Source organism: Prinia subflava, chromosome 4 (genome assembly GCF_021018805.1).
Source record: "Prinia subflava isolate CZ2003 ecotype Zambia chromosome 4, Cam_Psub_1.2, whole genome shotgun sequence".
In the NCBI taxonomy this organism is placed as follows: domain Eukaryota; kingdom Metazoa; phylum Chordata; class Aves; order Passeriformes; family Cisticolidae; genus Prinia; species Prinia subflava.
The window spans coordinates 42,323,050-42,351,016 of record NC_086250.1 but is presented as its reverse complement, the minus strand read 5'-3'; the positions used below and the strand labels follow the sequence as shown (position 1 = coordinate 42,351,016).

At 35.8% G+C, this 27,967-nt stretch overlaps 1 long non-coding RNA gene across 3 annotated transcripts; it reads left to right on the top strand.

Moving 5' to 3' along the window:
- The first annotated feature begins 31 nt into the window (after positions 1-31).
- Positions 32-27,967, top strand: LOC134549370 (uncharacterized). Of its 3 annotated transcripts, none has more exons than XR_010080081.1 (4): positions 32-273; positions 7,757-7,790; positions 13,580-13,669; positions 27,541-27,967. It is a non-coding gene; the product is annotated as an uncharacterized LOC134549370 (long non-coding RNA). The 3 variants fall into 3 exon arrangements; XR_010080080.1 differs by lacking the exon at positions 27,541-27,967 and adding an exon at positions 22,078-22,277; XR_010080082.1 differs by lacking the exon at positions 27,541-27,967 and adding an exon at positions 17,648-21,347.

The following is a 27,967-nucleotide window of genomic DNA, read 5'->3' as shown; positions in this document are numbered from 1 at the left end:
AAAACCTACTTTTATACTTTTACTATGAGGCCTGTGGATTGGAGGAAGGAATTCCCACCTCCACATCACATTGGTGAAGGGGACTGTCACACAGTCTTGTTTGTCCCAGCAGAGAATGTAAAAACAATGGCTATGTTTATAGAACATAGCTGATGTTTACATTAAAAGAGCGTGAGAAGGTACGAACTTCTCCTTTAATATGAAAGCTCAGAAAAACCGGGAAAAACTCATGGCAACATCAATTACATTTGTATGGAGTTGTGTAACCAACAGGTAAGTATTAAAAAAGTAACTAAGATTATTATTATTAAGAGATTTTTCTCTCCCACAGATTTAGTGGTAATTTCGAGTGGGGTGAAATGAGCCCATTTTGCTATGGAGTTTTCTTGCATGTAGATCAAATATTTTATAAGTCCATAGAGAAGATATAACCTTTGACTGTCATATTTATGTCTTATATTGTTTCTGAAAATGATTTATGAAAGCATACATGTGAGTGTTGATAATTTTTCTTTATAAAAAAGATGTACACAAGAAATATGCACAAGAAATATGGTGTTTTTTTTCTATTTATTTTTAAAGTTTCTTTACCACAAGGTAATGAAACACATATGATTTTGCTAAGCTTTGTAAGAGGCTTGCTGAATCTGAACATTAAAAAATAACATTCTATCCACATTAGCCAATTATATATCTGAGTGTCTGTGGTTATGGTCACTTTAGTACAAGCAGTTCCAGGTGAAAATATAAGATGAAACAGAAATAGAAAAGATGATGGGGTTCCAAAGTTTCCTTGCTCATTTCTACAGGAAGTTGCAATACAGATATCTATCCATGAATTGAGGCAGATGAAAGCCATAATTCATTCATTAATGAATTCAATTGCTAATGAATCTGTCTGGAGACTTTGCATCTAGAGAACATCTGCCACACAAAAGAGTGTTTTTTAAAGCTATGATTGAAAGCTTCTGTTCATGATATATACTGTACTGAAGTTGGTTTCTTCTTTAAAATCTTACCCAGAGACAAAACTACTACAACTATGAGCTGCAAATTGTGTTAGCAGGAAAAAAGCGCAAGCTCTGTTGCATTCATCACCTTGTTGTTTTTGGTTGTGGGGTTTTTTTGTTTGTGGATTCCCTCGCATTTTTAACACTATGGGAATAATTAAAAATGTGATTAATAATGTATTAATAAAATCTAATTAAAACGTAATAATATTTTAATGTTAAGTTTTTACTTGCCTCCTCAAAAGCTTCTGGAATTTCATACCTATAAATTTCATAGCAAAACTAAGGTTAAAGATCTCAAAAAAATAAGAACAATTTTTTTCCATTTAGCACCAAGGGGGAAGAAATCACCTCTGAGTTGATCTCATAGATTTAAACATCTGAAAACAATTGTCTTCTTTTCTTAAATTTTGAGTGCTTACAACTCCCAAAATGAATAATATTTAACAGAGATTTATGAGAAGAGTTCCCATACTTAAAATTTGATAAACATTGAATAAGTCACACTAAATAAAAATATTGCCACAATAAATTGGTGGCTGAGGGAGCTTAGCATATCCAGGTATCTAATAGGGCTAAACATAAAAACCAACTTATTTGATGACCTTCTATATTAATTTGACATTAAATGCTTCTTCTCTGAGAAAAAATATCCAAAATTCTTAGATACAGTTTTGTTAGCTTATTTTTCAGGTTCTTGATCTAGATTTTTGGGGGGTGTTTTGGTTCTCTTTCTCTCTCTCTCTCTCTCTCTCTTTCTTTCTTTCTCTCTCTCTCTCTCTCTTTCTCTCTCTCTCTTTCTTTCCTTCTTTTAGGTCTGAACTTTTTTTTTTCCAGACTCCCCTTCTCACTTCATTAGTCCTTTACTTATGCAAAATCAGTGTTCTGTGCCCAGCAGAAGCTTTGTGACAACAGCCACACCATCTTCTTCATCCTTTTTATGGTTGTAACTATTTCAGCATCTGCTCATTCTTCCTTCCTTGGATGGTTATGTCTGTTTGTTTTCATACACATGCTGTCTTAGTCTATGTTAGTAATAGTAAAGGTTGAATAAAAACCCCAGGTTATATATTCATTACTACAGAATGAAAAGAAAGGTTTTCTTTTTGTTCCTTTTCTGACAGCTGTCTGGACAGGTTTTTTTCTGGACATACATAGCATCTCAACTTCATGGCTGCATCTAACTTTGATTTAACAGATAGAAAAGATGTTTGCCTGAAGACATCTAAGAGGACAATAGAAAAGACAGTATTTCTTTGCCCTTTTGTGCCTGCAGTGATGGGTATTCACATCTCTGAAAATGAATGGTAAGGGTGGTCATTCTAACTTGAAAACTTTGTTTAAAAGTTACAAATAGTTTTTTTAAAATTACTATTTGGGAATTAAGTTACCTGCACTTCAGAAGATGAGATGCTAATGAGAACAGAGGAGGACCGTTGATGAAACATTCAATAGCTTTCATATTATTGGAAGAATGTTGCACAAGTCAGAAATTATGTCATTCTGTTTCTATTTGTCTAAGTTGTCTAATTGTGTTATTCTTTTCTTCCTAGTTTTGCGCTTCCTGAGAAAAGAGCTGCTTGTGTTATTTCTCCTTTGCATCAGCTCTTTGGTTGGATTAGGGAGGAAGCCCATTACCTTGTGTCAGCACGAGTGCAGCTACACAGAGTTCATGTTGAGGGATATCCAGTCTTTCAAATTGACTTATTATCCAGCTACATGGTGAGCTCTTTGTTTGATGAACAAATGCTCGCCAGCAAAAGACCTTTGTGTGCAAAGGATACTCATACTGCCCCTCCTTACTCATTTTAATTGATTGTTCAGTGGCTTGGAAAACTAACTTCCTTGTCTTGTTGTAACTCATGCATTTCAGACCACCTAAGGCAGGCATAGAGGGACAAAACCAGCATTTGTACAATGCTGTGTACAAATTGCAGATAAAATTCTTTCCTGTGAACAAAGAACAAAAAACATATGCTGCAATGCCAGTGGGATAACTATCAATCTCACAACTGTGGGTAAATTAAAATAAGAAGGTAGTAATCAATAATTTATGTAAATCTCACAATATCCATACAGCTTTTTACATTTCCCTAACCTTATAAAGAAAAACATTGAGTATCTAGATCAACAAAATTTGTTTGGATAAATTTGGGGGTTTTTTATACTTTTTCCCTCTCAATTTATAACTTTGTGCTACCAGAAAATTTAATGCCTGTTTTTCTGTACCCCACATCAAGACAGCACCAGATTTTGTTTCTCTTTAATTGGCTGAAGAGTGATGTCTGTGAAATAATCAAATTTTCCTTGAATCAGCAGGTTTCTCCGTTTGCTTGCTGCATGAATGAATAAGAATTTGATGATTCCAGGCAAATTATTCCATTCAACAATGGAGTGGGACACTTTACATGGTTTCATCTCTTGTCACGTCAGTTTTTGGTGTGGGGATTATTTTTCAAATTCTTTTCAACATTTTTCTTTATTGTGGAAACTTCGAAGGTTGGAAGGCAGGAGGGATCATTTCTTCTCAACCTGAAATAGAGAGGCTCTGCAAGAATTGCAATAGTTCCAAAACTCAACAACTGGAGTTTTGAGACTTTTAATATTTTGAGACAATGAAAATTGACAAATGTACTGACATTCAAAATTACGCCCTCAGTCAAGTATTACACCTTTGTGAAATAAAATATACCATTTCTAACAGCCTCGTCTCAACCTCCAAAGCACATATGGATTTCAAGTCTTTAGCACCATGTGATTCATTCTTGAGGATCCAATTCTGTTATCCTTATGATTTGCCTGTTTAGGCAGAGCTGGAGATGGTTAAGATTCCCCAGTAGAATGAATATCAGCCTGCAGTCAAATCACGGAAAAAAGGATAAAAACTGCATAAACTACACACTAAAAATCACTGGTCCTGTGGAAAGCTGTCTGTTGCTTATTAACATTATGAATTAAAAGTCTAATGATTTTTGTGCTCATCATAAGCTGGTCTGTCACATCAAATACAGTAATATTTTCAATTGCTTTATTGTCAAAGTGGCTGTGTGCCATCAAGGGAAAGGAAAATATAATCTGAGCCCCTATATACTAATTAAACCAGATGGATGCTTCTTCTAGGACAGATATAACCAAGTATTAATCATTGGGGAATCTACAAGTCCCTGGAGTAACCTTCTTGGAGTCAGTCCACACAAGTTGTGTTGAGTACACCAAAAAGAACAGCACATGAATGAAAGAGAGAGAGAAAAAAATACTTTAACTGAAAACCAAATATTTTGTTATGCTATTTGAACTAATCACATACCTGGAATATATGCTCTCAGGAGATACAGATGCTACTACTGTATCTGACTTAATTTCAGCAAAGTAGATCCAGAAGGATCCTCAAAGATGGATTCAGTGCTCTTGCAGGCCTAGCATGGAGCAGCTACAACAAAACAATGAAAAAGAGTAGGAAAAGAATGTGTCTGAGGTGATCTCTGATGCCTTGGCAGTTCAATAAAAGCTGATCATTAGGAATCTCTTAGCTGAGTGTCAGTACAAACAGGCATACAAACATCAAAATGTTTTGAGTATTTGAAAAAACCCCAGAAAAACTGGTATTAGGTAAGGGTGATGAGGAATCAATGGATCAGAGATAATTTAAAGCCTCACTTACAGAATTGTCCAGTTATGGGTAAGACTGTGTCAACCTACCTTTTCCCTGTCAAAGGCACTTCTGCAGGCTCTGTAAGATTTATGGGGCAAAAAAACTGATAAGGAAGACCATGTTGAACTATATGCCAGGACTCCCTATATTTTAGCCTCTTAGAAACCTTTACACTTACTGTATTAAGGAAAAATAGGTGTATGTTCCGCTGGACACAGGGATGAGAAGTTGTTTTTGAAACCGCTGAATTACATTATTCATCATTCATTATGCTGGCTCCTCTGGTTGTCACAGACTGTGAAATCCTGGACAAATATTCTTTAGAATGAACTCAATCCCTTTTCAGGGTCTTCAACTGAGTGGAAACATAATCAGTGGTTGTATACGTCTTCCAATCTATCTTTGAATTTTGATGTGGTTTACAGTCACTAAGTGGCTAGATGGTTATATGGAGTATTTGTGAGCAAGTGCGTGGGGAAGTTTTTGATTCAAAATTGGAATAGTATTTTACTTAGAATGATACCAGGGTTGGAGAGTATATTGCCTGAATCTTAATTTTATTCTTTGGTTATTTCAGCTCTAAAATGGAAAATTCTGTAGCATGTCTATTGGCTGTTTATAATATTTGCTACTGAATTCTATATTAATCTTAATCTTCTGAGCTTCATTATAATACAAATATTAAAAAAAATCAAAACTTGAGTATTTGAACTGCATAGTATCTCCTGTCTTCTCTCCCAGGCCTGAAAGCATTAGGAAGGTTCTTAAGATAAAAAATTAACACCTCAATGGCTCCAACTCAGAGATTCACTCCCAATTTCTGTGAGTTAAACAGAATGCCTGAGCTGGCCTTGTGACTTAATCTGTGTCACAGAGGCAAACACTAACACATCACTCATAATGAGCTACACTCCATGGGTCAGAGAGCTACGGGCAAAACTGGAAGGTTTTACAGGTGTGAGTAGTCCCTGTCTTCTCTTTTTTTGACATTGTTGACTTGGGTCTTACTCCTTGAACTTTACAGGTAGTGGTCATATGTGCTTGCAGACATAAGTTGTTTCAAATGAGCAAAATCGGAGTTTCATGCTACGTGACTAATTAGTATAAGCAAATCTTGTCTCCTAGCAACCTAGATCTGATGATGAACACCTGCCAGCCCAGATGGTTTGGGGAGGAATTTTCTAGTTTAATAGAATAAAGTACTGTTGCTGAGCTGCTTCAAACTATTATTCAACAGGAGTTTTGGAGGAAGTCTGAGAAGTGATTATGGTGAAATCTTAACAAATAAGAATGTCCAAAATTGTCATGCTCAATTGTCATCACTTGTCAAGGTATGACTTTTAAATAATGCATGGCTGTTGCATCTTATTCTGTCTATGTGTGCTAAAAATAATATTGAACAGGCATAAACTTGGAAATACTGCAAAACTAATAAGATCTGCAAAGTTACAAAATTTTTTTTCTTATTATAAGATTTTATGGTATAAATTGCAGTCTGTAGTTCTAAAAAACTGTATGTACAAACACTTAGAGGAGATTATTATAGCAGATTTTTTGTAAAATTTCAAATAAAATTTTCAAATATATAAGCTCTTAAATATAAATTGACTGGAATTTTATAACTTATGGCAATAGTACAGAATAAGTATGGGGAAAATTCCAAAACATATCTGTGTGCTGACACATTGTTGCAGCAACTTCATAACTTACAGATGAACTTCTGATCTCACTAATCTAAAAAATACCAATATTTCAGCCACTCAACTTGGGCAAACTTAAATATTTCAATGATTTGTTGTTATCTAGAAATTTTAAAAGGAGCTGAACTAATCTGGAGCTCCTTCATTAATTTTGTTTATTAAACTTTGAAGAGATTTTGAAATCTCTGGGAAGACAGCAATGTTACTAGTTTCTATATTTTGGTTCCTTCTGCATTTTAAAATCAAGCACCAAATATGTCTCAAATTGACAGATTGACTTTTCCATTGCTACATATTTATTTCAGCTTTATTACTATACTTAAAAAACTGAATACTTAGTAACATTGAGAGGAAGGAATTCCTCTTGGAAATTTTGCATACTATGTATTTTGTCTTAGATGTATTTATGATATTGATTAGTTAATATTGCTGCTTAATTTTAGAGATGGTAAAGCAGACTGATGATAAAAATATTCAGGGTTAAAAATCCCAACATTTTTTAATTATTGTACCACTTTCCTGTGGGTCTTCTCTTCTTTTTTTAAAACCATTTATTATGAAACATGAAGAACTTACTTTAAAAGACTGGTTTATTATGAAGTCCCAGAAACAATTTTGGCAGGCACTACATATGCTATATATTCCCCAAAAGAAACTTATCAGTTCTATGGTTCCATGAGTCAGAAGAGAAAAAAACAAAGTTTCAGGTTTTGTTTAAAATTTTGACTTAACAGCATTAACAGTAGAGCAATGGTTTTTCTCAGTAATCTAAAAAGAGATCCCTGAGACAATATATAAGGTGCACAAATGCACCTTACCTATCTCTTTTCCCTTTCCCTGATGGAATCAACACCTAATTACATGTCAGAATTACAATGAGAGTATTTTACCAGTTGCTTATCATTCACTGCAGATCTAGAATAAAATTTAATACCTTAACACATTCCAGAGTTGTTCTTGCTTAGAGCCCTCAGTTGAGAGTGAAAAAATAGATCATATCATTGGCTACTTAGGACTCGAAGAACAATATCCTCATATTATGGAGCAAACTCCCCATTTTTCCCCAAATACCAGCAAACCACAAGGCAAATGAAAGAACTACACTGACAAAAAATGTGTACAGGGGAAGCTGGGGTATGTCAGGCTGCAAGAATAGCTCAAAGTGTTTCTATCAGAACATACAATGCATATTTTGGTAAAATTGAAGAAAAACCAGGCAACTTTGACTCATCAGCTTCTTTAACTACCACACCACAAATTGCAACACAGGATTTTGCTTAGAAATATTTCCTCTATGTTTTTTATCTTTTTCTCTTCTTTTTCTTTGCAGGAAAGAGAAGGAATAGAACTGTATTATTTTAAATTATTTTATTTTGTCCTATCTGTTTTCACAGAAAATAGCCAGTGCGACCCTATGATACAAAAGTGGTAAGTATAAATTCAAGCCCCATCTGAGGCACAACTTTTCTTATCAATGAAAAAGTCAAGAAATCTTATTATTCTGTAACATACATTCTTGTTCTTTAAGATAAATTTAGAAAATACTGCATGTAACTGCTTACTAATCATGAGCTAATCATTGTGAGCAAATTCACAATAATGAGCAAATTACAAAATTCATTAAGTCAATTCAGTAGCATCAGATAGTAAAAAAATGTGTTGAGGCTTCAAGACTAAAGGCTGGATTAAAACTGAGACAGCATTATACTTTTAAAGATCCTGGGCAGGAGCTGACAGGGAGGTCTGATTTCCCACTTCCACACTGGATGTCTTCCTACATAGTTCATACCTCATTCTTAGACTTTAATGACAAACCTTTCTCAGGTTTCATTTAAATCAAAATTTAAGCACACAGGACAAAACAGATGATGTCATCAAAACCAAGTTTGACAGGCATTTCAGAAGGAGGGTGATGAAAATAGCACAAACTGTCATCCAGGGGCTTCTTCAAACCAAAGTCCTTGGAAACCAAAAAGCCTGTTAGATATGCACAGGTGCATGTGGGGTGTGTATGTGTGTACACATTTAACACACAATAAAAGAAAATTAAGATTAAGGGAAGAATACTCAGAATAAACCAGTTTCTTTTGAATGTCAGATGGCATTGTTTAGGCAGATAATGTGACTGCTTGCTGAGGTTTCTGAGCAGATCTCCATACCTAATCTATTTTCAAGGTCTATATTGGGTTAAAAACTGACCTAGAATATGAATTTTCTCCTGAGAGGAACGTATTGGCACATGAAATCCATTTTAGCATTGTATGGGAATTCTTGTATAAATGACTAAATACATTTGAATATGTAAATATGTGTGTGAAATTGCAGTGAGTCAGTCTGTCAACATTGCCACTGAAAGGTCAGGACACTTCCAGTTCACTACAGCAGAGTTTAGAAATGTCTTTCTCCCGGATGATATATAGACACCACTGTAATCCTTGATAGCAACGTAAGAATCAGGAGTTGTTCTTTTAGGAAATTAGACTGTCATGAATCTGGGTAAATCAGAAGCCTTTTTTTTTCTACTGTAATTTTTAAAGTACGTTTTTCTTTTCTTCTCAACTCTAACATGAGTGAAGATTTTTTGTTTGCTATTCATCTCAGCAGCTGCTCAGTACTTCTATCTAGTCCCCATTCCAAGAACTGACAGCTGCCTCAGCTGATTATCGGCTCTGCTTACAACTTCTCCTCAGAAATTGTTTCTCTTTCATTGCAGTGCCATGATGTATTCAAATGTCTAATCTCTCAGATAAAGGGAGAAAACAGATGAAATTTAAAAAAAAAAAAAAAAAAAAAAAAAAAACTGAGAACTTTCAGAGCTAGGTTTAATTTCTATGGTCCTGTCTGGTCTGCTTGGGAATTGTTAATGTTATAAATAGAGGTAGCAAGGCAATTTGAAGTAGATGAATAGCACTCTGGTAAACTGCATGAGAAGTAAAGGTATGTTTCTACTGCCTTTATGGGGAAATGATGAATCATTGACTTAAATTCTCCAGAACAGAATGATTTGCAGCAACAGTAAGAATTCATACTGATGACTCAGTCTAAAAACCACTGAAACTATTTCATTCCTTGTCCAGTTCCTTCCTTCTTAAAGGTAGTTATTTTGTAAACTTGGAGTGTCAATTCTAAAAGGTGGCATCAGAAATATTATTTAATGCTTTCTGTGTCATATGTTCCATCCTTCAATTAATAATCCTTTTAATTAATAAACATGAAAAATGACGCATTTCTGTTTAGTTTAAAAAGTTTAATCCTTTTAGTTCTTAAAGTTTAATCCTTTAATTAATAAACATGAAAAATAAGACCCGTTTCTGTTTCAGTCAACACACTATGTTCTCTCACATGATATCATAGAAGAAAATTCTGGTTTAACATTATCAAAATAAAACATAACCTTCCTAGGACATTTCAGAGAGAAGTTCCGATAACCTACCATAATTTCTTTCATTTTATTTGAAGCAAAGTTTACTAGTAGGGCAAAAACCTAAAACTAAATCTGTAAAGAAATTCAGTGTTCAATACTAGAAATGGATGTCATGTCATTCCTGTACAACTGTATTAGTCAAAAAATCTATGCAACTGTTGTCTGTTTGCTCTAAATATTCAGCATGATTTACCAGAGACATTTGTAGGAACAAATTCCTTCTTTTCAAGTTTATTAACAATTGTTACTGTGCAATGAAAGCTGAAAGGTTGCAGTATAATAACTTCTTTCTAGCATAGTCTCCTTGCCCATTATAGGATCAAGTTATGTCCAGGATCAACCTCAGTTCTTGATATTAAAGACTGTATGGTGAGAAATCTAAAATCTCTTGGGAGCATTCTTTGGTATTATAAATTAATCATTTAGACAAGTTCCAAAGTTTTTAATATTTATTTTACACAGAAATTAAAGAAATGCTGTTTACAGGCATGAATGCTATGGAAATCAGACTTAAATTACTTTTAACATTTGTGCCGAAGGTGTTTGATCTCTCGTTCTACCAGCGATCAGAAATAATTCACAGAATCACAGAATATCAGTTTTGAAGGTACCTCAAGGATTATCATCTGGCAGATGAGTTTGCGAAGCCGCTCTCCATCATTTACCAACAGCCCTGGCTCACTGGTGAGATTCCAGATGACTGGAAGCTGGCCAATGTGACACCCATCCACAAAAAGGGTGGGAAGGAGGATCCCAGTAACTATAGACCAGTCAGCCTGACCTCAGTAACAGTAAGGTTATGGAGCAGTTTATATTGAGTGCCATCATGCAGCACTTACAGGATGGCCAGGGTATCAGACACAGCCAGCATGGGTTTAGGAGGGGGAGGTCGTGTTTGACCAGCCTGGTCTCCTTTTATGACCAGGTGACCCCCATGGTGGATGCAGGAAAGGCTGTGGATGTTGTCTGTTTGGACTTCAGCAAGGCCTTTGGCACTGTCTCCCACAGCACACTCCTGGCAAAGCTGGCAGCCCACGGCCTGGACAGGAGCACTCTGTGCTGGGTCAGGAACTGGCAGGATTGTGGGACCAGAGTGGTGGTGATGGTGCTGCATCCAGCTGGGGCCAGGCACCAGTGGTGTCCCTCAGGGGTCTGTGCTTGGGACAGCTCTGCTCAATATTTTTATTGATGACATTGATGAAGGTATCAAGTCTTTCATTAGTAAATTTGCAGACAACACTAAGCTGGGAGCTTGTGTCGATCTGTTGGAAGGTGGGAGGGCTCTGCAGAGAGACCTGGAATGGTTGGATGGATGGGCAGAGTCCAATGGGATGAAGTTTAATAAGTCCAAGTGCCGAGTCCTGCATTTTGGCCACAATAACCCCTGCAATGTTACAGGCTGGGGATGGTGTGGCTGGACAGTGCCCAGGCAGAAAGGGACCTGGGGGTGCTGGTGACAGCAGCTGGACATGAGCCAGCAGTGTGACCTGGTGGCCAAGAAGGCCAAGGGCATCCTGGCCTGGATCAGGAATGGTGTGGCCAGCAGGAGCAGGGAGGTCATTCTTCCCCTGTGCTCAGCACTGCTGAGGCCACACCTCGAGTGCTGTGTCCAGCTCTGGCCCCTCAGTTCAGGAAGGACATTGAGATGCTTGAGCACATCCAGAGGAGGCAACGAGGCTGGAGAGGGGCTTGGAACACAAACCCTGTAAGGAACGACTGAGGGAGCTGGGGGTGTTTAGCCTGGAGAAAAGGAGACTCAGAGGTGACCTTATCACTTTCTCTACAACCTCCTGAAAGATGGCTGTAGTCAGGTGGAGGTTGGTCTCTTTCTTTGGGCAGCAACTGATAGATTGAAAGGACACAGCCTCAAGCTGCAGCGGGGAAATATAGATTGGATATTAGGAAAAAGCTTTTTACAGAAAGAGTGATAAAGTGCTGGAATGGTCTGCCCAGGGAGATGGTGGAGTCACCACCCCTGGATGTGTTTAAAAAAAGACTAGATGTCAGTGCCATGGTTTAGATGAGGTGTTAGGGCATAGGTTGGACTCAATTATCTTGAAGGTCTCTTCCAACCTAGTGATTCTGTGTGATTCTGTGATTCTGTGATCGATCCAGTGAGAGCAGAACATAATTATTGGACAGATACACTCATAGCAATAAGACAAGAAGAGTTCATCATAAACACATTCAATGTGTTAGTTAATTTATCCAGTCTGCTATGAAGATATGAAAGCTTTCTGAGGCTTTTTAAACATATGAATGGAGCAATGACTTTGACAAGGAGTAGAGAATGAAATTTTATGGATATGTTGTCTAACTCTGTAAATGAGGGCAACAAATCAAATAGAACAAAATAAAAATGATAGAAATTCAAATTCACTAGTTGTTCCAATTATTGTGCTTGTTTGTGTTTTGCCTAATGTACCAGTCCCTTCTGAGAGATGGAAACAGAGTTACTTTTCAAAAGAATCGAATTAAAATATAAATTACAAGCACCCTCTCTGAATTTTGATTGAAAGTGGATGACAGAAAGAGGTGTCAAGAAACTGTCACAGGAAGGTTACAAGGAAAGGCTCTGAAAATCAGGAATGCTGATTGGTTGAAATTCAAAGACATTGAAATTATAATTTAAAGAACAAAATCTACATTTAAGCTCATATGCATATCTATACTCTGAGTTTCTTTGCTCTGCAACCAAATAAAAATGACAAGAAAATACTGATTTGGCAGGTCTTCCAGTGCTCCCATTACTGGCAGAACTGGAAATCCAAAGTTACTTGAGCTTTTATTTCTTGTAAGATTTTTCAGGGAGGAAAAACTCTGACAGCTGTTGAAAGCTTTCAGCTGATATTCTGTAGCCACAAAGTAATGAAAGGATAAAATCATCTTTCTCCCCTTCCTCTTCACAGTTTCTGAATATGAGGGTGGTACTGAATGACTGCTGTCTGTGAGATATAGGTTCCTAAATAGTCTTCCTGGATTAATATCTTTATATCATTTGTAAATATGCAAACACAGTGTAGGTCTCCCTCATAAAGCAATGTCAGAACTTCTCAAAAGAGGTGGACAGAAGTGCCTTGGCTGTTTGGATTCAATCTGTATTCACTGTTGAGGTACAAGTGAAATTTTTCTTCTTCATTCTCACTGATTACAGATGGATGAATACTGCAGTCTCAGGACATCTGTCTAAGCTGTAACTCCAAGTCTAATGATATCTGTTGGCTTAGAGGCTCTTCAATGATTTATTTTGGTCCTGCTTCAGTGTGATTGCTGAACAAAGTCTGGATCTGAGAAATCTTACAAGGTAGCAGGATGCACAGTTTTTTCAGTGGACTATATTCAAACTCAGTGTAGGCTGTACAGATCAATTTATCATATTTGTCCTAGACCAGAACTCCTAGGCATAGTCAGGCTTTATATATTAACTACAAGTTTTGAAATGTTACATCAAAAATCCGATGGCAGCAGTGAATGACTGTATCCGTCATGCTGTTGCATAAAGTTTCTACTATAAGCACAAAGGGTGCTCAAAACATTAATGGGGAGTCCAGAAGTCCTGCAACCAAGGAAGAAAAATGGAATATTACCATGTTTTAATAGTAAACAAATGGGAGGAGAGAATTTAGTTTTCAAGCACAAACCCACCATTCAGACTTCACACATGAAATAATCTAAACATGCATTTATTGATCTGATTTCCAGTCAATACTATTTAAGAAAATATATTTTCTTTTATCCTAAACAATGTACAAAGTATTTATACATAAACAGTGTATGTGTAATTATTCTACAGGAACTAAAGCCAAATTCCAAACTCTGCTACTCAGTCAGCAAAAAAATCATGATACAGAAGTTACCCACACAGGATCCACAATTATAAAAGGTTAGTAACCAAAACTTTCCATTCTGTGCTCATTATTGAACTGAAAGAAACAGAAATCTGCAAAAGTTACCTAAGAATAAATTGGACCTTGATTGAAGTTAGCACTGCTACATCATTCTTTCTTACATAATCACAGGGGAGACTGCATTCCTGAACTTGGATCTTCTTACAGGATTATCTCCTACTTCTCCATCTTGCAAGTAAAATAAATGTACTTAAAGATTTTTTATTCTACCCTGACATGTCCATTATTTTCCCAAACTGAGACAAATCCACTTTTGGTATACACCATAAAAAATGTTGCCTTTTTAATTGAAACACATAGTTGAGAATGCAGTATGATTGTAAATGGAAAATTATTGAGGAATGCAATATTACATTTAATGTTCTAATTAAAAGAAATTAGTGGAAGCTAGAAAAAATAATAATATTAATCAGAAAATCGGTTTCTAGGCACTTGAGTATAGTATATTTTATTCTTTTATTGTTCTATTTTCGGTATGGTTTCCTCTGCATCTTTTCTGCCTTTTTCTGGCTCAGTTCTAGAAGGTATCTTTGAAATTTAATGAAAATCAAAATTATCATACTGCAGCTGCTTCCATTCAAAATATTCATTATAACAGATTTTCTGAATTATCCAGAGGTATATCTCATAAGCACTTCTTAGATAAGCAGCTCCAAGCTTTGTTTTTCTGTGAAGTGTTGGGGACCATCACTATTGACACAATAAAAGGTGAAGTGAAAAGAGCACTGATGATGTCAATAGCAAGTCATACTGAGCTCTGAAGTAGGTTTGTCTTGAACTGCAGAAATTAGAGTATTCCAGGCCTATTCTTATCAAACAATTATAATACTAGTACAGCTTTGGAATTCAGAGATAGAGTATACTGGGGATATTTGTGCACTAAGAATGATGATTACAATTCCAAGGTATAATTTTCATTCTGCATATAAATTTATGTGGCATAATAAATCAAATTAAAACTCTAGTACTTCAATGCCACTGAGGTCAAATCAAAACAAGGTTAGGATGAGATGCAGCAATTTACTAACAGATAAGTTGTGACAAGGCAGAGCCAGGAAAGCAGTCTGTAGGTCTATAACCAGGTTATAACTGAGCTGGAGCCTACAACATTTCTGGTATACCCCAGGCTGAGGTTAAATAGAGTTCATGGGATAACTGGTGTAGGTGGAGGCTCCAGATGAGTCTGGTTAGGGCCCTGGGAGAAATACTGGTGAAAGAAAATCTTCAGGTTATTAAATTCTTCTATGGTGGAGATATATTTAGAGAGGGGATTGTTGCATGAGAAGCAAAGCTGGTTGAAGAACTGGAGTAGAACAGAGAGAAAACCTAGGTCATAGTCTTTTTTTTGTCCAGTAGGACAGATCTGAGCTATTCAGAAAATGATTAAAACATCAGTAGAGAGATATCAAACTTTATTTGGTCTTTCCTTATGAGTAAGATTTAGGCTGTTCTTCCAGCTGGGAAAGAAACGAGGCAAAAAGATAAACAGAAATGTAATTTGCACACTGTTTGAGAATATATATTTGGAGAAAATTAGTAAAAGCTGATTTTTCCTCACCTTTTCTATTTGAAAGATGGTGCAGTGATAAGTGTCTCCCTCAGAAGTGTAGAGTTTAGCTATTAACTTAGTCAAACACAGAGGTCATATTTCAAGAAGAAATACTGATAGGACAGAGACAAAGCTGAAATGAAATTATTGGCTACGTGCAAAACCAATACTTTTAAGGAACTTACCAAAATAAATTAGGAAAACCTTAGGAAGGCAGAGCCACCAACCATTTAGGCAATTTGATGATTTCTGGTACTTTTTCTAAAGGTTTGATGGGGCAGTAGGACTGACCCTCTGGGAGGCCCTCCTTTAAAGGGCAGCAAATCCAGGATGGCTGCAGGTGTTTTCAGCTGGTTTGTGCTGTCCATATTCTACTTCCTTGCATATCTTTATTCTGTAGAACAAGGTAATACAAGCTTTTGTCATAACCAGAAAAAGCTGTGATATTAGAATACTATTCCAATCAGGCTGTAATATTTTATAGCTGGAAACTTCAAGGTGTTGAAAGAATAGTATGGAGTAAGAATACCAGTTTTAAAATAGTGTTTATTTTCAAGAGTACATTTCAACTTGTAAATTCTTTCAAGGTATTGTCAAATAAAAGCAACTTATTTGCCAAATTTTATAGCAGAGTTGTTCCATTTTCTTGTTAGCTATCTTCAGTCCAGATGATAGGCTCGCTTTGACAGGATTTTAATTAGTTTCCATATGTGAACTTTCTGTACCATGTGGCTCTGAAATTTTCTTTGTGTATGGAAAAACCCAAACAATTTAAGCAATTACAATTATTTGCCTGCTTCAGTCCTGACATTGCAAAAACAGATGGCTTTGACAGTTTTATTTTTTGTCATGTAGGGATATGATTGATATATACAAATATATATAAATATAAATCTGTTATTTATATTTAACAATACATACATATATGAAAACAATACAATATACAAATTCTTGTACATATACAACAAATTGAGGTATATATGTTTATGTATAGATATATTTACTGTTGTTGTCATTCCACATTGTTTGGGTAGACATTTTCCTCTCTGAGTAACTATATTAGAGAAGAAACAAAGATAGACAGGAGGTCAAGTGAAGGATTTTCAGCTGTTAAACTCAATTACAAGCAATGACTGAAATGAATTTTAAAATGCCTTTCCTTGAAGGGTGAATGTATTCTACTCTCCAGCATCTGACATGACAACACTTGCAGGAACTTTCTGAGATGAAATAAGCTCTGCTTATTATTTTATTTGTTCAGGAAGGAGTAGGGCTTGTATTGTTTTGGGATTATCTTTTGCATCAGTTTCCTTCAGTTTTCATGGGAGCACTGAAAAATTAGTGTCAAGTGTACCACAATATCCCCTGTTCCCAAGAAGAGCTATTAATCTGATAGATGCAATTAATTTACAATACACAAAGCATAAAAATATTTTATTCAAAGCTGTGACAATTTAAAACAGCAAAATGAAATGTCAGAGGATAATTTGGTATAAATTATAGGGGAGGAAGCCCAGCTCCTATTTGCAAGAGACAATGATTGATGACTTTTCTTTAAACCCATAAAATTCAAATAAAAGAAAGATATTTTCACTTTCATGTCCTTTCTCTTATTCACAGTATAGTTGCTGACATATTTCTTGTATAATTATCTACTCTGTAGAATTTCTAGGTTTGTAGACTTATTTTTATGCAATCTGAGTAAAAATATTTGCATCTCACTACTGAACCCATAATTAAAAGTCTTTAGAATAAATCCTTTATTCTAAAGAAAAAATCTTTAGAATAAATTATGAACAATTAAAAGTCTTTAGAATAAATTCTAAAAGTGGTGTTTACTACCTACAATTAAAACTAAATGTATTGTTGGTAAGGATTTTTAAAATTTTTTTTCTCCTTTTTTTTTTTTTTTTGCTTCACAAAATAGTGTTCTCTCTGGAATTTTCCACTTGCAACAAAAATAATTTTAAAACTTAGAACCTGGTACAGAAAAACACTTATGCACATGCTTAAATTAGTCACAAATCACAATAACATTCATTCATTGATTTTACCTTGGAAACAACTGTTAGACTACCCAACCTAGCACTTTTTATGACACAACTGGAAAACTGCACTTTTTCCATTAGAAAGTTGTGTAAGTTGTCTTTGGCTAAAAACAGGTCTCCCAGGAATCTGATCTTGACTTTATAACTTCAGGTTATGGTGTATTCATCAGTTGAGAGCTTTTACCCATAAATACTGCATGAAGGTAATCTTTGATTTATGGGATTTAAATATATATTAAAAATTAAGGACTTATTTTCTCTGAAGGAAAATATTTTTGCATATCAAAATCTTGCACATGGGCATTGCTGAGGGAGCTAGATCATGCTAACATTCAACTTTGTTCTTGCTCCTGCAGATGGCAAAAATCTTACTCATGTGAGTGTGGGCAAAACGGATCATAAACTACAGTGATTTCAGGAGAAGACTGATTTTATAAGGCAGACTTAACCAAACCAATAACACTCCACTTTTTAATATCAACATAATTCTGATGGAGGCTTTCCCATCACTCTTTAATACCACGAAGATTTTTTACCATAAGAATAATCTTACGATTTTTCCTGATCTGCCTTATGAATTTGATTCTTGAGTTCTAGGAATGTATATTAGGTTTTCAGGATCATATCAAATAAGGAGCCTTTTCATGCACATAACACTAGATCACATAATTATGGAATAAGTTTTCAGAGATGAGAAACTGCAGATATTTTTTCTGTATGCTAGTGAACAATTTTGTGGATTCAGCTGTGGGTTTGAGTTTTTTGCGGGGGAAGGCATAGGAGAGTTTTTTTGTTTGGTTGTTTTTTTTGTTGTTGTTGTTTCCCTGGAAGAGAAAGAAAAGTTTGACAAGAGCACCAGGGTTCTGGTCCTTTTCCAAGTAAGTTTGACAAGTCTTTTTTAACAGATGTCAGCCTTGCCCTCAGTCTGTTGAAATTTTCTGTCAAATCTTATCATTAATTTTAATGACAATGGTAAAAAGTCCTTGAGAAGAGATATTTTACCCCTGTGTTCATGCAATTCAGTGACACTAAAAGGGCAAAAGTCAACACAATGCTCACAAGCTTGCCTGGGAGCCCCAGCATGCAGGTTTGCTATTTATTGCTCCATTCTCTTCTAGGATTTTTTTTTTCACTTTTGCTATTATGATTGAATAATTCTTATCCCCTTATTCCTATTTCACTAGCTTTTGGGCAACATGGCTGAGAAGAAAAATATTATCCCAGAGATTATCTGAAGCCATAAACTGGGGAGAGTTCAAACTCCCAGAATATCCCACTTGCTTCACTGAAGGTGTTTCAAAAGCATGGAGAGCTTTGATTTTAGCTTGCAAACACACATAACACAGGACAAGGGAAGTTAAGAAATAATCAATTAATTAAAAATTAATCAATTAATTAATTTCTTTTTTTATTTCCAAAACTCTGAATAAGAAACAATGGTAATTAGTATGAGATTAAAGGAAACAAATGAACCCTCATTCGAGTCAAACCCAAACATCTACCTCCCTCCTTGTCCATGTAGCAAGATGGAGCCTCACTTATTCCCTCCATGGCTTGGAACGTGGGTTGGTATTTACACTGATCTCTAAACAAATATTTCAGGTAGTAAATCAGCTTCTGTTTTTACCCTAAATATTTGAAGGTGAGGAGAGGAATTTAAGGATGTAGTTTACCATTTCAAGATTTCAAGACCCCCTGCTTCTTTTTAAAGATCTGTTTATCTAAACTTACAGAAATACATCATTTAATCAGAAAAACTACTACAAAAAAACTTAATTCTTTCAAGTACAAAATTCTCTTTTTCACTTTATTCAATAAACTCCACTGTCATCCAGAATTATGATTTCTCTGTTGGCAAAATATTATTGAAGCAGCAGCCCTCTTGCCACTTCTTTTCTGCTCCTATTTAATTAATCAATTCTTGCTTGTACTGCCGTAGCTGCATGTGGGGATCTAAGGTGAAAGTAAATATGTCAAAATGGTAAAAAAAAAACCCCTACAACCATTCAAAAATAACCCCTACAAACTAATCAAAAAAAACCACTCCACCCCAAACTCCCACTCCCTGCAGTTAAAAAATAGAAAGGTTAGCAAACACTTTTGGGCTGACAATCCAAATTTATCCAAGAGATACAATTCATTTACCAGTGTCAGTAGAGATGTCTGTTCCCATGTCACCCTCCCATTCTCCTTCCTCAGTGTGCAGCCTGCATTCTACTTCTCCTCACCTGGTTGGCGGAGTTCCTGCCACGAGCCGTGGCTGGTGAAGGAAGCAGCTAAAAGACAGTGGCATTGACCCACCGGTTTTATACAGTGATGAGTTTCCTCACATGGCAAAACTTCTCAAGCAATTCTCCTACTGTTTCATTTTCACATTCTTCCACAAAAGCAGCATCAGATAAACTGATGGCCTGGAAACAAAAACTGCATTCTTTGCGCAGATACACTTTAGGATAAATAGAAAGTACTACATGAGTAAGCCTGTAGCTGTTGAACTCAAGTTCATTAGATAACTTCTTCTGTTTCCTGATATAGCAGGAAAAAAAACAGCTTGCTTTTATGACAGTTTTGAAGGTAATGGCCTTCGGTTCAAGAGGATGAAAAAGCACTGGGACAAAATTGTAAAGCGTAAACTGCTAGCAAGAGCACTGATAATACAATATTTACTGAAAAGAATTGTTAGATGTCTTTCTTGTAAATTTATTTAAATCAAAATATGCATATTAGTATAAGTATTACTAATAAAAATGCTAAATAATTTAGGCATCCTTATGTTAGAATTTTATAATAGAAAAATAAATACACCTCACAAAACACTACTACTTTTTGTCTTTAATTCAAAATTTAAAAGACTTTTCCAAGACAATAAAATGGTTTTACATTTTTGCTTTATTTTTTTATATTTCCAATTTTATTTCATGTATTATAGAGCTTGTGTTGTGTTTCTCAACATGGCAACAATTTTCTCGGACAAATGCAGCAACCCTGGCTGTTTTATTTTCTCCAGTGTATTCATGTAAATCTCTAACATCATGTGCATCAATTTTGTTTGTAAGTTGAACAAAAGGTGAAGAGGTTCTTGTTTGCTACCTTGTTTTTATGGTGGGCTTGTTTTGTTTCTTATGAAACTACTTGCTGCATAATTACACGCCATTGTAGCTTAAAAAAATAATAATTCTTGATTTAGAAGGTTGTTAAGAAGTCCAAACTTCACAAATGATTCCTGTCCTATATATGAAGTGAACACCAACTACCTTATACAAGCTCTGCTATTGTGCGATTGCATTCAGTCTTTTCTCTCTTCTGAGTGTGGAAATGGAGAAAGAGGGGAGCAGCACACAAGGCTGTATGAAAGAGGAAAACTAGATTCCCAGTATTTTCAGCCATCAAAGTACTTCCTTAAATGCTTTAGGAAGTTAATGGGAGGGTACAAGAAGCTGACCCATGTAAGAATGACTTCAGTGTAGTGATTCTGTTGATAAGGCATGGGATACTCTGAAATCTCTGCTACCTTTGATGGTTCTGTGTAAGAGAAGTTGAGTAACAAAACCAAACACAAAAACAGCAACTAGCAATTTATTTAAGAGTATTAGGAACAAATTTTTAAGCCAAAAAATCAGAATGATTGGAAAACAGCAGTGACTGAGGATTGGAAAGGCTGGTTTTATTCTCCACTTCTGATTAGGCTTAATAATCTTCTGTAGCATGAGAAAGTGAGCCAGACCTTCTGAAGTTACAAGCACTTATGAGAAATGTAGAAACATGGCATTCTATATAATCTTGCCACTGAATATTCTGTAAGGGAAAGTGTTTCTTATACCGTTAATGAATAATAAAAAGTTGTATTTTTAATTTTTTTTTCAATATATTGAGGAAAATATGAATCATTAAAGAATAAAAATCTTTATATATTCTGCAGTATACTATAGCTTTGAAGTAATTCTTTTCCTTAAAATGTGAAATTATTAATGGCATTTTTTAAATACTTTTGGCATACCTAATTTTTCTGACTCAATGTCTTTACTTAATTTTGCAATGACTTCAGCTTTCTCTAGGTCTCTGGTATTACAGTATATATAAAAAAAATTATAAATACTTGTTCAAATATTATAAAATTATACATAAAATTATATTATTATTTAATTTAAATATTTTAATTATATAAAATATGTATTTATTATAAATAATTCGTTAAAGGTTATTAAAATTATGCATTTATAATTAAACTTAAAAATATTGCAACTTCACAGTCTTTTTTTTACCTATTTATTTCACTACACTCTATTTTAGACATCAAAAAATTATAATTCATACTCTAAATAGCGTTATGTTTCCATTTACTCTTTGACATCAAATTGTAGATATTCAGATACAAAACAAGCAAGCTTTGGAGGCAGAAGTATCTGAACCCTGACTGCTAAAAATGGTAGATGTCTGATTTGGGAATTACCTTCCTTATCCCTAAATGAGAAGTTAAAGTCTCAATTAGAGGCTAGATGTTACCTTTTCTGATTTATGTGAAGTGCATTCCACCCTTATTTATATGAGAAATGCCATTCAGAGAGAGAAGACATTATTTATAGTGCTGCTGTTGCTCTGTTTGGTTGCGGGGGGGAGGTTTTGTTTGTTTGCTTATTGTTTTTCCTCTTGTTGTTTGGTTTGTGGGCATTTTTTGTTTGTTTGGCTTGGTTTGGTTTGATTTTCTTGAATAAATAAGACTTGTGGTTAGAAGGACATCAAGAGAAAGAAGAAACAGTCAAACTGATTCTGTCTATTTCATTTCCAGTACCCAAAGAAAACCCAGCAGAGAGCATGTTGATTTAAATCATCTTGCTGCCTATCATTGTTTATTGAGGACTTGGCAACCTACAGATAAAAAGCATTGTGCAACTAATTCTCATTGCTCCACTGGTATTCTTTCTTCATAATACATGCATGTATACATATAAAGCATGAATAAAAGGCAGATGAGCAAGGTTTCTTGACTCATTTCAGTGCAGAAGGGAAATGTGTACCTGGAAACAAAATGCTGGCAGGCAGGAATTATGAGGTTTGCATTCAATACAGTAGACACCTTAAGCTGAATCCTCGAAGCTGGATCAGCACTCCAGTTGTGATTTCAACAAAATTTCTGGATAGCAGCTAAATGTAACCTTCTACAAATGAAAAATACAGTTAGACTTTTCAGAAATGATAAGCAATGTATTTTTTAATGAGAATCAGATAATAGATAGTGCATTTTGCCAAATAATTTAGCCTATTCTTTTGCTCCCAAATCCTGATTGGTCCCTGGAACCCCATCCTGCAAATTCATCTATCATTTAATTCTCTTTGGCAATTAATTGTGTGCTTCCCTTTGAGACAAAGCCCAGATGTAACCTGTGGCATAGCACGATTCTGGGACCACAGACTGCACATGGTGTAAGTAAAGAAAGGTGGAGCTACTTAGCCATTCCTCATCCTCTAGGATTATTCACAAGAACCTTTGAGAACTTTAACTCCCTGTAATGCCATGGCTAATGCATGATGTGATACCATGACTATAACAGCACTGATGTGGACAGCAACACAGTCTTCCCATCATTTCAGGAATTTCAAACTTCAGTATTCTAAATGGCTGATAATTATGTTTTCTCCTTGTTCTTGGCCTGGGATCACTCCCATCAGTGGAGGGTTTTTCAGATTAGTTGTTGCTATTTAGGCACAGTCTCAAAAATCCTTAAAATGTCCAAGGTAGATGAACAAAGTAATTTAAAAAGTGTGCAAAAAAGATATTTTCAAACTTTCCTGAGCTTTTATACCCTGTTAGAGAGAACATTGAAGAACTGCTAAGCAAAAAATGAAGCAAGACATTAGACGAAGCCCCCAGCAAGTTTGCTATGCAGCTTCCCACTGTGGCTGGTAGCAGATATGTGAAAGATGATCCCTATTTTCTTGACTGAACAGGATAAGGAATAAAGAGAATCTGTTTAAACTGTGTTGTGGCCTAAGAAGAGATCACTTCACCAAATATTTCTCTTCCAGAACAGGATAGACATAGAATTTTATCTCTTGATTAATCTCACCTGGAACATGCATCTGGACATTGGATTTAATAGCCACTACAGGCAGATCTCTGCTCACTTCTTTAACCCATATATATCTGCTCACTTAGCACATGACTGAGAGATTAACACATAAATAGTATTTAGATGTGCTGGTTTGAAAGCAAAACCAGTGAGACTCCAAGTCAGAAATACAATTTAATAGAGAGAGAACAAACAACAAGAAAGATAAAAATAAAATAAGACAAATGCAATAGTACAAAGGACCACTGACAGTGTCAGAATGCAAACCTGACACCCTGTTGGTCAGGGTGTTGGAAGCAGTCTGAAGTAAGTCCTCCCAGAGTGACAGTTGTGGCTCTGTTGGAGTAGAGATGGTCTTCAAGAAAGGGTCCAGTCATTCTCTGGGAATCCAGTGCAAACAGGCTCCCTTGGTGTTTGGGATTGCAGGTTTTTTCCTGGTGGAAAGGCTTTGGCTTCTCCCTCTGGGTGGAGCATCTCCCAATGGAATGAGGTGATGTTATCAGTCACGTGAGAGGCCTTAAATGTCCCATTCACAGGTGATGTCCCTCAGAGGAGGATGGGTGGAGGAAGAGATAAGGAGGCACTGCCTTATCTGGTGTTATCAGGTGTCCCATTAACAGAAGGCATCTGCCCTCTTTCCCCCCTAGAGTTACAAGAGACAAAGAACAATATCTCCCAACAGGTTTCAACAGGTGAAAATAGAATACACATTTTTGGTTACATTTCTCAAGCCAGGACATTAGACAAGTGCAAAAATATTAGTCATGATATCATCTCCCCATTCAAAGTTGAAATTATAACTTTTGAAAACTTATACAAAGGGAAATGGCAGCTAATAGGTTTTCAAAACTAATGCACAGCTGTAAAACAAAGTTATTACTCTATAAAAATGGAAGATCTCACAGGACTGAAATCACATTACTCAGAATTTACAATATTTACAAACACTTCTTGTCTGCATATATCAGTAAATTACAAATTACTAAAATTCCATGAGCACATCAAAAAGAAATTATTTCAGAACACATAGTGAGGCAATATTTTTTTGATTTTCAGTGCTTATGCACTCAATTTTTTTACTTGAAGTCATTCATTTTCTCATAAGAGAATCAAGGAAGATGCACTGCACAATACTGTAATGCATTTTCAGAATTCAGGTAAAAGCAGAAGAGGTATGTTTCAGGTAAAACAAAAACAGAATCCATCTTATAGTGGCAGAAAAGTAGTCCAGATGTGAACCAGAAATTTAATTGATAAAATTTCTTGGGGAGAAATACCTAATGCAATCTCTTGGCTTCATTCCAGAGTGGTCTTTTATTTATACAGTTCACCTTTAGACAAAACTCTTCCAGGAGTGCAGATCATTGTTCTGGTAGCTGCTGGAGATATATTTAATGCAAGCAGGAACTACAGTGTGCTAAGTAAGCACAAAGGGTGCTTCTCCACAGCTGACTACTGCAAAATGACAGCACCTGATGGGAAGTTAGAAACAACAGGCCCGAAGCAATATGTTGAAAGATGGAATTCAGACACCCAAGGCTCAAGACTGTCATCATGCAATGTGTCAAGCTAATAAAACAGAATCAGACTTGGCAGGCAATGAAGGCAGCAGCTCCAGGAACATCCTCAGGGGACACCACAACTGTGGAGGAGCCACCATGGTGCACAAATGGTGGATCTTTCAAATCCATCTTCAAGTCAGAATTATTTGTTTTTATGTGGCTGCTCTTCCTCTAATTTGGGGGTAGTAAAGAGATACCTGCCACTTCAGGGCTCTTAGACATGCTGCCATAGTCTAAATATTTAGATGACAATTAGCTAACCCTTCATGCAGGAATCACCTGACTGCCCCAGGAACAGGATTCATAAGTCTTAAAATAATGTAACCAGGAATTTATAATTTCTCCTTTATTAAACTCTTCAATTAAGACTTAGACTTTTAAACCTTTCTGAAGTACTATAACACTTTTACATCTGTAGCTTATAACCTGTATGCTGTTGCTCCTGTAAATTAGCATCACAATTATGACTAAAGCTAAATTTTAGCATAAGATACTCATTTCATCAAATGGTAACAAATAGAGGTAAAAGAGATAACAAAAAGAGGTATGCCACAAAAAAAGAAATACTGATTATTCAACTGTGTAATGTTATCTGTAGTAATGTGACTAGTTTACACGAACCAATTTACTGAGAGAGTACACATATTTATTCTTTTTTATTTTGTTTTCACATTTGCCAATTTGGAAAATTGCACAAGAACAGGTTCATTAAATTACATAAGTAAATGAGTAAAATGTATGTCAGCAAATTAAACACAATAAAAAGATATTATTTTAAAAATGTTTTGTAGAAATAAGTCCAAATGGCCTAACTTTCTCTGGCATCTGTTGTCCTGTTATGTCCTATTCTGATTCTGGGCATTGCCAAGGGCCCTACAATGTGCCATCAAGAAACATTTCTTTCAATAAAAACTAAAGAATAGTAATTAAGTAGAAAATTAGGCAGGGTAAACTATTATTTAATATTATTTTCTACTGAAACATTTTTGCAAATATTTCAAATAATTAATAAACATACTTTCAGCTGTATTTCATGTAATTAATTATATGGTAATAGAAAGTAGCAATTCTTCTACTTTAAAAAAATAAATTTTCCCTTCAGATTTTCCACTACATAAGATAGTCATAAAAGTTGTTCTAACTTAGTAAATTGGAGTCTTAGAATGAAAACATCTGTATATTTAATTATAAAAGAGATACAGCAAAATCCTTTGTGTCAAGATGCTCACTTGCTTATGGATTTTATTTATTTACTGCTGAGATACCTACTGTCTGCTGCCAAATCAAGTATTTACTTTAAACTGTTACCTTGAATAAAAAGGGAAAAAAAAAATCAGTGCCAAAGTACCTGTGAAGACTCCTTGGAAATGCTGTTTCATGGTTCATACAGTGGCAACAAAATGAGTTCTATAATGGAATTAGGTGAATGAGTTACATTATTTGGCAGATGAGACACTTGAAAAATAACTATAGAGCTCAATGTTTAGTTATACATCATTTTTTCCATTAAACTTATGAAAGGGCATTTATTCTTTCATTGAAGACTGTTCAAGCAGACTTTGTTTGCATTCATTGTTATTATTTTATTTTGTAGTAACAATAAAGGAGCATAACATAGAAGCTGTATTGGTAACAGTCTGAAAATTGATTGAAAGACAGTTTCACAATATTTATGATTTTTATCTGCTGTCCATGCTGAGAACTACACTTAGGTGTCTGAGATGTTGTTTGGGATCTATTGCATTCTTTTAAAGCATTTTCAGATTTCAGGTAAAAGCAGAAGAGGTATGTTTCAGGTAAAATGAAAACAGAATCACAGAATATGCTGAGTTGGAAGGGACCCACAAGAATCCCTGCACTGCACCACCCCAAGAATGACACCATGTGCTCTAGAGCATTGTCCAAACATTTCTTGAACTCTGTCAGCCTTGGTGCTGTGACCACTTCCCCAGGGAGCCTGTTCCACTGTTCAACCACCCTCTGGGTAAAGAACCTTTTACTAATATCCAGCTTAGACCTCTGTTGACACAACTTCATGCTCTGGTCCTGTTATTGCTCGCCACAGAGCAGAGATCAGTGTCTGCCTCTCCTCCTCCCCTAGTAAGGATGTTGAAGACCACAATGAGGTGTCCCCTCATACTCCTCTTCTCCAGGCTGAACAGTCCAAGTAATTTATTGAGGTCTCTGTGCAGGGCCTCCATGCTTTCAAGGCAGGCAACATCTCCTCCCAGTTTTGTACTGTCTGTGAACCTCCTCAGTATCCCTTCCAGTCCTGCATCCAAGTCACCTGTGATGCTGTTGAAGAGCCCTGTGGAACCTCACTAGTGACACTCCACCAGTCTGATGTCACCTCATTCACTACAGCCCTTTGTACCTGACCCACAAACAAGTTGCTCACACATCACGTGAAGCGTTTATCCAGCTCTGTGCTGGATGTTTTGTGCAGAAGGCTGCTGTGATAGATGGTATTGAAATCTGTACTGAAATCCAAGGCTTCCCCCTGATAAAGTAGGTGGGTTGCCTTGTCATAAAAGGATTGATTCATTGATTGATATATAACCAGGACTTTCCTCTCACAAAGCCCTGCTGGCTGTGACCAATGATTGCATTGTCTTTCAGGTGTTATTCAGTATTTCCCAGAATTGTCTTCTCCAATCTTCTTTACCAGGCCCTGAAGTGACACTAACAGGGCTGTGATTCCTCTGGTCCTCCTTGCCCTTCTTGAAAATCAGGATGTTTGCCAGCTTCCAGTCAGCTGGGATCTCTCTGTGTTCTCAAGACCACTCAAAACTCATTGCAGTTTTGCAGTGACAATTTTTGTCTTCTATTATTCTGAGCTGTATATCATACTGAATGTTATGGATCTGTGGGACAGGAACCTGTTAACTGTCAGAACAACATGTCTGTAGCGCATTTATTTTCATTATTTTCTATATGCTAAGTAACTTCAAAAATAATTGGCCAAATAAAGTGGTGTCTTTTGATGATTCAATACATATTAATGTAATAGGCAGACCGAACAATTGTGATGATCTGGTAATTTCAG